The 16574-nt window shown below is 43.6% G+C and overlaps 1 long non-coding RNA gene across 1 annotated transcript in view; it reads right to left on the reverse strand.

The window, feature by feature from the left end:
- Window positions 1-618: 618 nt before the first annotated feature.
- Window positions 619-16574, reverse strand: part of LOC138569058 (uncharacterized) — a 153953-nt gene continuing 137997 nt past the window's right edge. The window contains exon 3 of the long non-coding RNA XR_011303092.1: window positions 619-737. This is a non-coding gene — a long non-coding RNA (uncharacterized lncRNA). The remainder of the gene's footprint in view (window positions 738-16574) is intronic.

Consider the following 16574-nt stretch of genomic DNA (forward strand, 5'->3'; position numbering starts at 1 on the left):
CACAGCTGAGGAAACTAAACTCTGTTCCGAAGTACCTAGAAAAATGTCCTAGAAAATCAATAAGGAACACCTTTATGAGGGCCCGTCTAAATCTACTTGAAACTCATGAGATCTTGGCAGTTAGAGGCTTAACCATTTCAAAGAAATGCTGTTTTTGTCAAAAAGACGAAGAAATTGAAACAATACGGCATCTGTTACTCAACTGCCCAGGAACAGAGGTTATAGGTTCGAAATACCTGCAGGGGTACCTGTCTGCCTCTCACATCCAGGATGAACAGGTGTGGTGAGAAAGACTCATTAGCGGTGAAAGAACTTCCTGGACAATCGCTACCGCACAGACACTGAAGCAGATCCTTGGATCCCTAATCCAGCAAGCAAGTCCAGTCGTGCTTCAGAATTAGGGAATCAGAGACAGCGTGTTTTACTACATTTAAAAATGTCTCTTTGCTGTTGTTCTTTTCATGTCTTCTTTTCTTCGCCTTGTAAAAATCATTAATTTGATTAAATCAAGTATAATAAAAAAAAAGATATCAGAGGAATGTTCAACAGCAGAGAGCGAGAGTTGAGGTGCGTCAACCAACTTTTTTTTTTACTCAAGGGGTGCTTACATCTGATGCTGTTTCTGGACCAGGACTGGGAACAGACACCCGGTGGTTCCGGTCTGATTCTTTTTCCACTGAAGAGCCAGTTCCAGGCAGTGCTTGATGGCCAGCTTGCTGGCATTGTATCCCAGTACACTGAAATAGTAGCACAAACATTAATATTACACATTCTAATAGCACTTCTTCCTGGGCAATGAAATTCAGCTAAAAAAATAAAGCTCACTAACTATGATGGCTTCTAGTTTGACACAAATGGTTTCATTTTATCTGGATATTTAAATTTGTTGAACACCATGCTTAAAAAAACTAATATTCATCTCCGACATGAGGCCAAGCCAGCGGGGACAATTAGCCCTCTAGGCACACACTGCACCATGCACAGGCCTCCCAGTGTTTTTTCAAAGCAGTCTTCTGAAAGTTAATGAATCAATTGGAGTTTTAAACCCACTACTAGTGTAATAAAAATGTCTTAACCAAGTCTGCGTTTAGCCACTCACTTTAGAACTGGTGCGGCAAGCTTGCCGCTACGGCTAGTTGGAACTGAGACAGTTTGTGAGATGAATAGCGAGTGCTGTGACCAGTGACCAAATTCCCTTCTACCCAAACTACCCCACCCCTCATCTCCCCCAACTGCCCCAGTGCTCTTCTTTCCCAAATACCTCCCCTTCTGCCCCTACACTTCTAAACACACCCGTTAAACCTGTTCCTCCTCATTACAAGCTCCCCTCATGGGACCCAGTAAGTGATGCCTGGTCAAACCAGGCGTGATTGCCGGGTCCCGTGAGGGGAAGAGGGAGCAAACAATGGGCCGCTCGTAATCGGCCCGTTGTTTGCTCCCTCCCCCATTCCCATTCATCCCTATGGGGGCTGAAATGGGAATGGGGAAGGTCCGGGACCGGGTTCCTGGAGGGAGGAATTACCGGGCCCTCCGAACTCGGAATGGCCCGGTAATTTCCCCTTCTGGGAACCCAGACCCGATTTTGGCGGCAGCCATGCGGCAAGGCTACCGCCAAAATCGTATTGAGGCCCAACAACACACACACAATATTTCTACCCGCACAAGCGCTCCCACCCACCCAGCTACTGATCACACCCTTGATGCAGTTGAAGGGGGTCAAAAAGTACAATATAAAACACCCAAATAAAATAACCAAGAAATAAATAAGAAAAACATATTAAAAGAAATCCTTACTTGAGATACTATTTCTTAAAAAGGTAGCATATTTGCATTGGAGTAGCAGACTACTTCCTCCCAAGAGTTTACTCTTGTTTTCTTTATCCATCCTGGCCTCGAGAGTTTGTAACACTAAGAAGAAAAATCCTCGTTTGCAGCTTTCACCAAGAGCACTGTTTGGATCTGCTGGGGGAAAAAAAGACACAGGGCTTCATTACAACTAGTGCGGAATGGGTTTAACAGCGCCGATAATGGTGCTGGCACCGTTAAACCCACTCTGCACTATTACGAGGTTCCCATCGCGGGACCCGGATCGCACGCCTGGTCAAACCAGGCGTGCTTTCTGGGTCCCGCGAGGGGAAGAAGGAGGTAACAATGGGCCAGTTGTAATCTGCCCATTGTTACCTCCATCCCCATTCCCATTGAGCCCTGTGGGGGCTCAAATGGGAATGGGGAATGGTACCTGCAAGGAGGAATCACCGGGTCCTCCAATGTTGGAATGAGCCAGTAATCCTCATTGCAGGTACCCGGTAAATGGGCCCGGTTTGGTGGCAGCCATGGAGCTAATAGCTCCATTGCTACCGCCAAACTCGTAATGAGGCCCACTATGTCAGAAATAGCCCTTGCTTGTGCTAGTTGCAGGCTTTTGTAACATTTCCAGCCAACCAGTCAATCAGCCAACCAGTCACTCACTAACCCACTCACTCCCTCAACCAACTATTCACTCTCTCCCTAGTCAGTCAGTTAGTCAGTCAGTTAGTCAGTAAGCCACTCACTCACTCTCCAACTCAGTCTGCCAGTCTGAGGGTGACTCAATCACCCTGCCACTCATGCAGTCACACCATCACTTAGACACATTCAGTCAGTAACTCAATATTAGACACACAGTCAGTCAGTCCCAGTCATTCAGATACACACGCATGGCTGGACTCAGTCATCCCTACCTCGCGAGGCTTCCGCTCCACAGCAAACGGCCTCTTGGTGTGGGCCGCCCTTAGCGGGAACGCCTACTTCTACTTATGCTAAAGAGGGGGGTGGCTCTGCACTCAACGCCCAGAGTATGGTTAGGGGGGTAGATACGTCATCAAGGGGCGTCGCTGGGGGAGCCACGGCCAATGCGCCCCCATATAAGGCCATCAGCACGTTGGGGCACCTGCTTTGGTCCTGCTTCCAGGTTATGGGTGTGCACATTGGGAAGTGTTGAAGGGAGGTGGGAAGTAAGTCCTTCCCGTGTGGTGCTGCCTTGCCCACAGCACCACGGCATGTTGGGTCCCGTGAGCCTGGCCTCTCCCTTGTTAATTGCTGCATGGGACATCTCACCCCAGCCCCTATTACCAGTGACATCAAGGCCAACATTTTGTGGAATGGGGGAGTGGCCAATGTAAAATTGGGGAGGCTTATTAGTACGGGTAGGTGGAAGCGACCTGTGGGGATAAGCAGTGGTCATAGTATCGCGCCCGGGGGTCAATATGGGAGGAAGGTTCAGTGCATGGCATTATTAGGTATCGCATAGATGATGTGTTTATTATTTGGAAGGGCTTGGAGAATGACTGGCTATCTTTTGTTAAGGATATCAATACTAACAAGGCTAATTGCACCTTCACTGAATGTCATAGCCGCTCTGAGATGTTTATTTGGATGTCATTGTTATGCTGGACAGCACTGGCATTCATACGGCATTACACATAAAACCTTCCAATACTGACCTGCCCCTCCATGACAATAGTTGCTATCCCCCAGCGTGTAAAAAATCAATTCCCTATGGTGAATTTATCACTTTTTTCGACGGAACTGTACGAACATTGATTGGTTCGACCATCATTGTGCATTGGCGGCGGCTGCATTTCTGAAACAAGGTTATGACAAAAGAACTATTGAGATGGCATACACTAAGGCACGTGGCATGTCTAGAGACAAACTCCTGTACGATGATAAACCTGTCAAATCCAGTACCAATGATGACCCTAGATTGATCATCTCTTTTGACACTGCCTCCAATGACATATGTAAAATTGTGGAAAAACATTGGCATGTCTTAACTCTAGACAATGATCTCAGCTCTGTCCTGTCCAAATGTCCTACTATGACCTTTAAACGTGTGCCATCCCTCAAAGATAAATTGGTGTCTAGTTTTTTACCCCCGTCGAAAAGAATGTACCTAGTATGAACTGGCCACCCGTCTCCTCTATGGGATTTTCCAAATGCATGAAAGGTAAAGCCTGCGCTCATGCCACTGTGTTGAAGTCATTTGTACATCCAGTCACCACCATTCCTTTTAAGGTCAAATATTCTATAAATTGCGACACTACATTTGTGGTGTACGTCCTGTCATGCCCATGCATGAGATGGTACATTGGGAGTACAACCTGCAAACTCAAACTCTGCATTCTGCAACATCTCAGAGCCATTAAGAACTCGGACCCAGCATACCCAATGGCTAAACATTTTAAACGGGAACATGGGAATGATGTTAACTTGTTAACCTTCTTTCCAGTGGCACATGTACCCATACACCCCAGAGGCGGGGATCGTGTCCTAAAACTCAGACAACTTGAGACAAGATTAATTTTGGACTTTGACACCAAGTCGCCTAAGGATCACAATGTGGATGAGGAGTTATATACTTTCTTGGGGACCTAATTTCTCTCTTTTATTGTGTATTCTTCTACATTTTGCTCTTCTTTGCCTCTTCTCTTTCCTTTCATGATTATGCTCTCATGAATTTTCACTGTTGTTCATGCAAGGATTTTTCTAGCCCTGGATTTGATTTGTTTTATCTTATCCATTTAAGACTCTTTTATTTTTGCCTACAACTGGCTGCTCACTACTGCAATCTGTGGGGACTTCTCTGTCTTATACACCCTAGGAAGAATATTTTTTCTTGGTCCTTTCCTCTCTGTTTATTTCTGTTTTTCTGTGTATAGGTGGTTGGTCCTATTTACTTGAGTTCATGAATTTCATTTTTTTTTGAGGTTTTACTCCTCTGGGCCTTTCTTTTTTACACATGCTTTGCTCAATTGCCATTGTCGTCCTTGACTGCCTGGACTGTTCGAGCTTTTTGCACTTGCACTTTAGCATGGAGATTTCTCCTTTTAGCTATTTGCTACTTATGCACTTCATGCCCGAACTGTTCATATTCGTATGTGTTTTAATATTCTGCCCCTATTCATGATTATACCACTGACCAGTTCACTTATTAGCAGCCGCAGTTGGCATCCATGATGGAATGACATTGTTGTACATTTTATATTGAGGTGTGCTCTTACATATTGTTTTTTTAAACCCTATGTGCCTTTAATTCTGTAGGGTTGTGCCCTAGGTCATACAGGACCACACATAATTACTATGCTGTTTGGTCCGGTTTGGTTTTGGCTTTTTACCATGTGACTTGTTATTGTGAGCAATCAGTATATCCCACTTCTATTGGTGGTGAACAAATCTTTTTCCCCACTCCTGCATTAGCACTTTAATCATTGTCTTACTCTAGGTTTTAACAGCCTGCCAACCACCACTGCTGTATGTTCTGGCATGGTCTTTTAACATTTATGTCACTTGTATGCACACCTCTTGTTGGTCTATTACTGCCTACTACTGCTTGGTTTTAATACTTTAACATCTGATAATTTGTGTAGTTGACCATTTTCCTAATATCTGTCATCTTATTATTTATTCGTATGCATGATTTAATTTCAATTTGCAGACCATTCTCGCCATGCGGTGCCTTTGTGCTAATTATTATTGCTGATTGTGCATGTTCCATGCGCTGTTGTCATTTTGTCCTGAGGACGCTGTCCGTATTATTCGATGACAAGTTGAATGTGTTCTAAGAACACTCGCGGTGTCCTGAAATGTTCGCAAATAAACAAAATGGGGGTGTCCTGAGGACGCTGTCCGTATTGTTCTCTGGCAATTTGAATGTGTTCTAAGAACACTTGTGGTGCCTGAAATGTTCGTAAATAAACAAAATAGGGGTGTCCTGAGAACGCTGTTCGTATTGTTCGCTGGCAAGTTGAATGTGTTCTAAGAACACGAACACTCGAGGTGTCCTGAAATGTTCACAAATAAACAAAATGGGGGTGTCCTGAGGACGCTGTCAGTATTGTTCGATGTCAAGTTGAAAGTGTTCTAAGAACACTTGCGTGTCCTGAAATGTTCGTAGGGGGTGTCCTGAAGATGCTGTCCGTATTGTTCTCTGGCAAGTTGAATGTGTTCTAAGAACACTCGCGGTGTCCTGAAATGTTTGCAAATAGAAAAATGGGGGTGTTCTGAGGAAGCTGTCTGTATTGTTCTCTTGCAATTTGAATGTGTTCTAAGAACACTTGTGGTGTCCTGAAATGTTCGTAAATAAACAAAATGGGGGTGTTCTGAGGACACTGTCCGTTTTGTTCGTTGTCATGTTTAAAGTGTTCTAAGAACACTCCCGGTGTCCTGAAATGTTCGTAGGGGGTGTCCTGAAGACGCTGTCCGTATTGTTTGATGGCAAGTTGAATGTGTTCTAAGAACACTTGTGGTGTCCTGAAATGTTCGTAAATAAACAAAATGGGGGTGTTCTGAGGACGCTGTCCGTTTTGTTCGTTGTCATGTTCAAAGTTTTCTAAGAACACTCGCCGTATCCTGAAATGTTCGTAGGGGGTGTCCTGAAGACGCTGTCCGTATTGTTCTCTGGCAAGTTGAATGTGTTCTCAGAACACTCGTGGTGTCCTGAAATGTTCGTAAATAAACAAAATGGGGGTGTCATGGGGACGCTGTCGTATTGTTCGATGGGAAGTTGAATGTGTTCTAAGAACACTCGCGGTGTCCTGAAATGTTCATAAATAAACAAAATGGGGATGTCCTGAGGACGCTGTCCGTATTGTTCGATGGCAAGTTGAATGTGTTCTAAGAACACAGGTGGTGTCCTGAAATGTTCGCAAATAAACAAAATGGGGGTTTCCTGAGGACGCTGTCTGTATTGTTCGTTGTCAAGTTGAAAGTGTTCTAAGAACACTCGTAGTGTCCTGAAATGTTCGCAAATAAAAAAATGGGGGTGTTCTGAGGACGCTGTCCGTATTGTTCTCTTGCAAGTTGAATGTGTTCTAAGAACACTCGCGGTGTCCTGAAATGTTCGCAAATTAACGAAATGGGGGTGTCATGGGGACGCTGTCCGTTTTGTTCGTTGTCATGTTTAAAGTGTTCTAGGAACACTCGCGGTGTCCTGAAATGTTCGTAGGGGGTGTCCTGAAGACGCTGTCCGTATTGTTCTCTGGCAAGTTGATTGTGTTCTAAGAACACTCGTGATGTCCTGAAATGTTTGTAAATAAACAAAATGGGGGTGTCATGGGATGCTGTCCGTATTGTTCAATGGGAAGTTGAATGTGTTCTAAGAACACTCACGGTGTTCTGAAATGTTCGTAAATAAAGAAAACGGGGGTGTCCTGAGGACGCTGTCCGTATTGTTCTCTGGCAAGTTGAATGTGTTCTAAGAACACTTGTGGTGTCCTGAAATGTTCGTAAATAAACAAAATGGGGATGTCCTGAGGGTATCAGGTAATAATATCCCCATATATATGGTTGCCGTAAATAATATTGCCGGGAAAATGTTGTGGCAATATTATTTGGGTGACCATATATATGGGGACAGGGGAAAAAAAAAAAAGAAAAAGAAAAAAGAAAAAAAATAAAGTTTGGGGGCTGCGGGGGTGTCCCCCGCATGTTCCATGCAATAATGTTGCCACAAAAAACGGCCATTTTTCGGTGATATTTTTGCATGGCGAGATTTTTGTGGCAACATTATTACATGGAACCGTCCTGAGGACGCTGTACGTACTGTTCGATGGCAAGTTGAATGTGTTCTAAGAACACTTGCGGTGTCCTGAAATGTTCACAAATAAACAAAATGGGGGTGTCCTGAGCACGCTGTCCGTATTGTTCAATGGCAAGTTGAATGTGTTCTAAGAACACTTGCGGTGCCCTGAAATGTTCACAAATAAGCAAAATGGGGGTGTCCTGAGGACGCTGTCCGTATTGTTCGATGGCAAGTTGAATGTGTTCTAAGAACACTCACGGTGTCCTGAAATGTTCGCAAATAAACAAAATGGGGGTGTCCTGAGGACACTATCCGTATTGTTCGTTGTCAAGTTGAAAATGTTCTAAGAACACTTGTGGTGTCCTGAAATGTTCGTAAATAAACAAAATGGGGGTGTTCTGAGGACGCTGTCCTTTTTGTTTGTTGTCATGTTTAAAGTTTTCTAAGAACACTCGCCGTGTCCTGAAATGTTAGTAGGGGGTGTCCTGAAGACGCTGTCCGTATTGTTCTCTGGCAAATTGAATGTGTTCTAAGAACACTCGTGGTGTCCTGAAATGTTCGTAAATAAACAAAATGGGGATGTCCTGAGGACGCTGTCCGTATTGTTCGATGGCATGTTGAATGTGTTCTAAGAACACTTGTGGTGTCCTGAAATGTTCGTAATTAAACAAAATGGGGGTGTTCTGAGGACGCTGTCCGTTTTGTTGGTTTTCATGTTCAAAGTTTTCTAAGAACACTCGCCGTGTCCTGAAATGTTCGTATGGGGTGTCCTGAAGACGCTGTCCGTATTGTTCTCTGGCAAGTTGAAAGTGTTCTAAGAACACTTGCAGTGTCCTGAAATGTTCGTAAATAAACAAAATGGGGGTTTCATGGGGACGCTGTGCGTATTGTTCGATGGGAAGTTGAATGTGTTCTAAGAACACTTGCGGTGTCCTGAAATGTTCATAAATAAACAAAATGGGGATGTCCTGAGGACGCTGTCCATATTGTTCGATGGCAAGTTGAATGTGTTCTAAGAACACAGGTGGTGTCCTGAAATGTTCGCAAATAAACAAAATGGGGGTGTCCTGAGTATGCTGTCTGTATTGTTCGTTGTCAAGTTGAAAGTGTTCTCAGAACACTTGCAATGTCCTTAAATGATCGCAAATAAAGAAATGGGGGTGTTCTGAGGACACTGTCCGTATTGTTCTCTTGCAAGTTGAATGTGTTCTAAGAACACTCGCGGTGTCCTGAAATGTTCGCAAATTAACGAAATGGGGGTGTCATGGGACGCTGTCCATTTTGTTCGTTGTCATGTTTAAAGTGTTCTAAGAACACTTGCGGTGTCCTGAAATGTTCGCAAATAAAAAAATGGGGGTGTTCTGAGTACGGTGGCCGTATTGTTCTCTTGCAAGTTGAATGTGTTCTAAGAACACTCGCGGTGTCCTGAAATGTTCGCAAATTAACGAAATGGGGGTGTCATGGGGACGCTGTCCATTTTGTTCGTTGTCATGTTTAAAGTGTTCTAAGAACACTTGCGGTGTCCTGAAATGTTCGCAAATAAACAAAATGGGGGTGTCCTGAGGACACTATCCGTATTGTTCGTTGCCAAGTTGAAAATGTTCTGAGAAAACTTGCGGTGTCCTGAAATGTTCGTAGGGGGTGTCCTGAAGACGCTGTCCGTATTGTTCTCTGGCAAGTTGAATGTGTTCTAAGAACACTCGTGGTGTCCTGAAATGTTTGTAAATAAACAAAATGGGGGTGTCATGGGGACGCCGTCCGTATTGTTCGATGGGAAGTTGAATGTGTTCTAAGAACACTCGCGTTGTCCTGAAATTTTCATAAATAAAACAAAATGGGGATGTCCTGTGGACGCTGTCCGTATCGTTCGATGGCAAGTTGAATGTGTTCTAAGAACACAGGTGGTGTCCTGAAATCTTCGCAAATAAACAAAATGGGGGTGTCCTGAGGACGCTGTCTGTATTGTTCGTTGTCAAGTTGAAAGTGTTCTAAGAACACTTGCGGTGTCCTGAAATGTTCGCAAATAAAAACATGGGGGTGTTCTGAGGAAGCTGGCCGTATTGTTCTCTTGCAAGTTGAATGTGTTCTAAGAACACTCGCGGTGTCCTGAAATGTTCGTAAATAAACAAAATAGGGGTGTCCTGAGGACACTGTTCGTATTGTTCGTTGTCAAGTTGAAAGTGTTCTAACAACTGTCGCGGTCTCCTGAAATGTTCATAAGGGGTGTCCTGAAGACGCTGTCTGTATTGTTCACTGGCAAGTTGAATGTGTTCTAAGAACACTCGTGGTGTCCTGAAATGTTTGTCAATAAACAAAATGGGGGTGTCATGCGGACCCTGTCCGTATTATTCAATGGGAAGTTGAATGTGTTCTAAGAACACTCACAGTGTTCTGAAATGTTCGTACATAAAGAAAATGGGGGTGTCCTGAGGACACTGTCCGTATTGTTCTCTGGCAAGTTGAATGTGTTCTAAGAACACTTGTGGTGTCCTGAAATGTTCGTAAATAAACAAAATGGGGGTGTCCTGAGGGAATCAGGTAATAATATCCCCATATATATGGTCGCCGTAAATAATATCGCCGGGAAAATGTTGTGGCGATATTATTTGGGTGACCATATATATGGGGACAGGGACAAAAAAAAATTAAAAAAAGAAAAAAGAAAAAAAATAAAGTTTGGGGGCTGCGGGGGTGTCCCCCGCATGTTCCATGCAATAATGTTGCCACAAAAAACGGCCATTTTTCGGTGATATTTTTGCATGGCGAGATTTTTGTGGCGACATTATTACATAGAACCGTCCTGTGGACGCTGTCCGTATTGTTCGATGGCAAGTTGAATGTGTTCTAAGAACACTTGCGGTGTCCTGAAATGTTCACAAATAAACAAAATGGGGGTGTCCTGAGGACGCTGTCCGTATTGTTCGATGGCAAGTTGAATGTGTTCTAAGAACACTTGCGGTGTCCTGAAATGTTCACAAATAAACAAAATGGGGATGTCCTGAGGACGCTGTTCGTATTGTGCGATGGCAAGTTGAATGTGTTCTAAGAACACTGACGGTGTCCTGAAATGTTCGCAAATAAACAAAATGGGGGTGTTCTGAGGACGCTCTCCGTTTTGCTCGTTGTCATGTTTAAAGTTTTCTAAGAACACTCGCTGTGTCCTGAAATGTTCGTAGGGGGTGTCCTGAAGACTCTCTCCGTATTGTTCTCTGCCAAGTTGAATGTGTTCTAAGAACACTCGTGGTGTCCTGAAATGTTCGTAAATAAACAAAATGGGGGTGTCATGGGGACGCTGTCCGTATTGTTCGCTCGGAAGTTGAATGTGTTCTAAGAACACTCGCGGTGTCCTGAAATGTTCATAAATAAACAAAATGGGGATGTCCTGAGGACGCTGTCCGTATTGTTCGATGGCAAGTTGAATGTGTTCTAAGAACACAGGTGGTGTCCTGAAATGTTAGCAAATAAACAAAATGGGGGTGTCCTGAGGACGCTGTCTGTATTGTTCGTTGTCAAGTTGAAAGTGTTCTAAGAACACTTGCGGTGTCCTGAAATGTTCGCAAATAAAAAAATGGGGGTGTTCTGAGGACGCTGTCTGTATTGTTATCTTGCAAGTTGAATGTGTTCTAAGAACACTCGCGGTGTCCTGAAATGTTCGTAAATAAACAAAATAGTGGTGTCCTGAGGATGCTGGTCGTATTGTTCGTTGTCAAGTTGAAAGTGTTCTAAGAACTGCCGCGGTGTCCTGAAATGTTCATAGGGGGTGTCCTGAAGACGCTGTCTGTATTGTTCGCTGGCAAGTTGAATGTGTTCTAAGAACACTTGCGGTGTCCTGAAATGTTCGCAAATAAAAAAATGGGGGTGTCCTGAGGACGCTGTCCGTATTGTTCGTTGTCAAGTTGAAAATGTTCTAAGAACACTTGAGGTGTCCTGAAATGTTCGTAGGGGGTGTCCTGAAGACGCTTTCTGTATTGTTCTCTTGCAAGTTGAATGTGTTCTAAGAACACTTGTGGTGTCCTGAAATGTTCGTAAATAAACAAAATGGGGGTGTTCTGAGGACGCTGTCCATTTTGTTCGTTGTCATGTTTAAAGTTTTCTAAGAACACTCGCTGTGTCCTGAAATGTTCGTAGGGGGTGTCCTGAAGACGCTGTCCGTATTGTTCTCTGGCAAGTTGAATGTGTTCTAAGAACACTTGTGGTGTCCTGAAATGTTCACAAATAAACAAAATGGGGGTGTCCTGAGGACGCTGTCCGTATTGTTCGATGGCAAGATGAATGTGTTCTAAGAAGACTTGCGGTGTCCTGAAATGTTCATAAATAAACAAAATGGGGGTGTCCTGAGGACGCTGTCTGTATTGTTCGTTGTCAAGTTGAAAATGTTCTAAGAACACTTAGGGTGTCCTGAAATGTTAGTATGGGGTGTCCTGAAGACGCTGTCCATATTGTTTTCTTGCAAGTTGAATGTGTTCTAAGAACACTTGTGGTGTCCTGAAATGTTCGTAAATAAACAAAATGGGGGTGTTCTGAGGATGCTGTCCGTTTTGTTCGTTGTCATGTTTAAAGTTTTCTAAGAACACTCGCGTGTCGTGAAATGTTCGTAGGGGGTGTCCTGAAGACGCTGTCTGTATTGTTCTCTGGCAAGTTGAATGTGTTCTAAGAACACTTGTGGTGTCCTGAAATGTTCGTAAATAAACAAAATGGGGGTGTCATGGGGACGCTGTCGGTATTGTTCGATGGGAAGTTGAATGTGTTCTAAGAACACTTGCGGTGTCCTGAAATGTTCATAAATAAACAAAATGGGGATGTCCTGAGGACGCTGTCCGTATTGTTAGATGGCAAGTTGAATGTGTTCTAAGAACACAGGTGGTGTCCTGAAATGTTCGCAAATAAACAAAATGGGGGTCTCCTGAGGACGCTGTCTGTATTGTTCGTTGTCAAGTTGAAAGTGTTCTAAGAACACTCGCGGTGTCCTGAAATGTTCGCAAATAAAAAAATGGGGGTGTTCTGAGGATGCTGTCCGTATTGTTCTCTTGCAAGTTGAATGTGTTCTAAGAACACTTGCGGTGTCCTGAAATGTTCGCAAATTAACGAAATGGGGATGTCCTGAGGACGCTGTCTGTATTGTTCGTTGTCAAGTTGAAAATGTTCTAAGAACACTTGAGGTGTCCTGAAATGTTCGTAGGGGTGTCCTGAAGACGCTTTCTGTATTGTTCTCTTGCAAGTTGAATGTGTTCTAAGAACACTTGTGGTATCCTGAAATGTTTGTAAATAAACAAAATGGGGGTGTTCTGAGGACGCTGTCCGTTTTGTTCGTTGTCATGTTTAAAGTTTTCTAAGAACACTCGCCGTGTCCTGAAATGTTCGTAGGGGGTGTCCTGACGACGCTGTCCGTATTGTTCTCTGGCAAGTTGAATGTGTTCTAAGAACACTTGCGGTGTCCTGAAATGTTCATAAATAAACAAAATGGGGGTGTCCTGAGGACGCTGTCTGTATTGTTCGTTGTCAAGTTGAAAATGTTCTAAGAACACTTACGGTGTCCTGAAATGTTAGTATGGGGTGTCCTGAAGACGCTGTCCGTATTGTTCTCTTGCAAGTTGAATGTGTTCTAAGAACACTTGTGGTGTCCTGAAATGTTCGTAAATAAACAAAATGGGGGTGTTCTGAGGATGCTGCCCGTTTTGTTCGTTGTCATGTTTAAAGTTTTCTAAGAACACTCGCGTGTCGTGAAATGTTCGTAGGGAGTGTCCTGAAGACGCTGTCTGTATTGTTCTCTGGCAAGTAGAATGTGTTCTAAGAACACTTGTGGTGTCCTGAAATGTTCGTAAATAAACAAAATGGGGGTGTCATGGGGACGCTGTCGGTATTGTTCGATGGGAAGTTGAATGTGTTCTAAGAACACTCGCGGTGTCCTGAAATGTTCATAAATAAACAAAATGGGGATGTCCTGAGGACGCTGTACGTATTGTTCAATGGCAAGTTGAATGTGTTCTAAGAACACAGGTGGTGTCCTGAAATGTTCGCAAATAAACAAAATGGGGGTCTCCTGAGGACGCTGTCTGTATTGTTCGTTGTCAAGTTGAAAGTGTTCTAAGAACACTCGCGGTGTCCTGAAATGTTCGCAAATAAAAAAATGGGGGTGTTCTGAGGATGCTGTCCGTATTGTTCATTGTCATGTTTAAAGTTTTCTAAGAACACTCGCCGTGTCCTGAAATGTTTGTAGGGGGTGTCCTGAAGACGCTGTCCGTATTGTTCTCTGGCAAGTTGAATGTGTTCTCAGAACACTCCTGGTGTCCTGAAATGTTTGTAAATAAACAAAATGGGGGTGTCCTGAGGACACTGTCCGTATTGTTCTCTGGCAAGTTGAATGTGTTCTAAGAACACTTGTGGTGTCCTGGAATGTTCGTAAATAAACAAAATGGGGGTGTCCTGAGGGAATCAGGTAATAATATCCCCATATATATGGTCGCCGTAAATAATATCGCCGGGAAAATGTTGTGGCAATATTATTTGGGTGACCATATATATGGGGACAGGGGCAAAAAAAAAAAATTAAAAAAGAAAAAGAAAAAAGAAAAAAAATAAAGTTTGGGGGCTGCGGGGGTGTCCCCCGCATGTTCCATGCAATAATGTCGCCACAAAAAATGGCCATTTTTCGGTGATATTTTTGCATGGCGAGATTTTTGTGGCGACATTATTACATGGAACCGTCCTGTGGACGCTGTCCGTATTGTTCGATGGCAAGTTGAATGTGTTCTAAGAACACTTGCGGTGTCCTGAAATGTTCACAAATAAACAAAATGGGGGTGTCCTGAGGACGCTGTCCGTATTGTTCGATGGCAAGTTGAATGTGTTCTAAGAACACTTGCGGTGTCCTGAAATGTTCACAAATAAACAAAATGGGGGTGTCCTGAGGACGCTGTTCGTATTGTGCGATGGCAAGTTGAATGTGTCCTGAAATGTTCGCAAATAAACAAAATGGAGGTGTTCTGAGGACGCTCTCCGTTTTGCTCGTTGTCATGTTTAAAGTTTTCTAAGAACACTCGCTGTTTCCTGAAATGTTCGTAGGGAGTGTCCTGAAGACGCTGTCCGTATTGTTCTCTGGCAAGTTGAATGTGTTCTAAGAACACTCGTGGTGTCCTGAAATGTTCGTAAATAAACAAAATGGGAGTGTCATGGGGACGCTGTCCGTATTGTTCGATGGGAAGTTGAATGTGTTCTAAGAACACTCGCGGTGTCCTGAAATGTTCATAAATAAACAAAATGGGGATGTCCTGAGGACGCTGTCCGTATTGTTTGATGGCAAGTTGAATGTGTTCTAAGAACACAGGTGGTGTCCTGAAATGTTAGCAAATAAACAAAATGGGGGTGTCCTGAGGACGCTGTCTGTATTGTTCATTGTCAAGTTGAAAGTGTTCTAAGAACACTTGCGGTGTCCTGAAATGTTCGCAAATAAAAAAAATGGGGGTGTTCTGAGGACGCTGCCTGTATTGTTCTCTTGCAAGTTAAATGTGTTCTAAGAACACTTGCGGTGCCCTGAAATGTTCGTAAATAAACAAAATAGGGGTGTCCTGAGGATGCTGTTCGTATTGTTCGTTGTCAAGTTGAAAGTGTTCTAAGAACTGTCGCGGTGTCCTGAAATGTTCATAGGGGGTGTCCTGAAGACGCTGTCTGTATTGTTCGCTGGCAAGTTGAATGTGTTCTAAGAACACTCGCGGCGTCCTGAAATGTTTGCAAATAAAAAAATGGGGGTGTTCTGAGGACGCTGTCCATATTGTTCTCTTGCAAGTTGAATGTGTTCTAAGAACACTCGCGGTGTCCTGAAATGTTCGTAAATAAACAAAATAGGGGTGTCCTGACGACGCTGTTCGTATTGTTCGTTTTCAAGTTGAAAGTGTTCTAAGAACTGTCGCGGTGTCCTGAAATGTTCATAGGGGGTGTCCTGAAGACGCTGTCTGTATTGTTCGCTGGCAAGTTGAATGTGTTCTAAGAACACTCGCGATGTTCTGAAATGTTCGCAAATAAAGAAATTGGGGGTGTCCTGAGGACGCTGTCTGTATTGTTCGTTGTCAAGTTGAAAATGTTCTAAGAACACTTGAGGTGTCCTGAAATGTTCGTAGGGGTGTCCTGAAGACGCTTTCTGTATTGTTCTCTTGCAAGTTGAATGTGTTCTAAGAACACTTGTGGTGTCCTGAAATGTTCATAAATAAACAAAATGGGGGTGTTCTGAGGACGCTGTCCGTTTTGTTCATTGTCATGTTTAAAGTTTTCTAAGAACACTCGCCGTGTCCTGAAATGTTCGTAGGGGGTGTCCTGAAGACGCTGTCCGTATTGTTCTCTGGCAAGTTGAATGTGTTCTCAGAACACTCCTGGTGTCCTGAAATGTTTGTAAATAAACAAAATGGGGGTGTCCTGAGGACACTGTCCGTATTGTTCTCTGGCAAGTTGAATGTGTTCTAAGAACACTTGTGGTGTCCTGGAATGTTCGTAAATAAACAAAATGGGGGTGTCCTGAGGGAATCAGGTAATAATATCCCCATATATATGGTCGCCGTAAATAATATCGCCGGGAAAATGTTGTGGCAATATTATTTGGGTGACCATATATATGGGGACAGGGGCAAAAAAAAAAAATTAAAAAAGAAAAAGAAAAAAGAAAAAAAATAAAGTTTGGGGGCTGCGGGGGTGTCCCCCGCATGTTCCATGCAATAATGTCGCCACAAAAAACGGCCATTTTTCGGTGATATTTTTGCATGGCGAGATTTTTGTGGCGACATTATTACATGGAACCGTCCTGTGGACGCTGTCCGTATTGTTCGATGGCAAGTTGAATGTGTTCTAAGAACACTTGCGGTGTCCTGAAATGTTCACAAATAAACAAAATGGGGGTGTCCTGAGGACGCTGTCCGTATTGTTCGATGGCAAGTTGAATGTGTTCTAAGAACACTTGCGGTGTCCTGAAATGTTCACAAATAAACAAAATGGGGGTGTCCTGAGGACGCTGTTCGTATTGTGCGAT

The sequence above is a fragment of the Ambystoma mexicanum genome, chromosome 2q, assembly GCF_040938575.1.
Source record: "Ambystoma mexicanum isolate Mex_15411 chromosome 2q, UKY_AmexF1_1, whole genome shotgun sequence".
NCBI lineage: Eukaryota > Metazoa > Chordata > Amphibia > Caudata > Ambystomatidae > Ambystoma > Ambystoma mexicanum.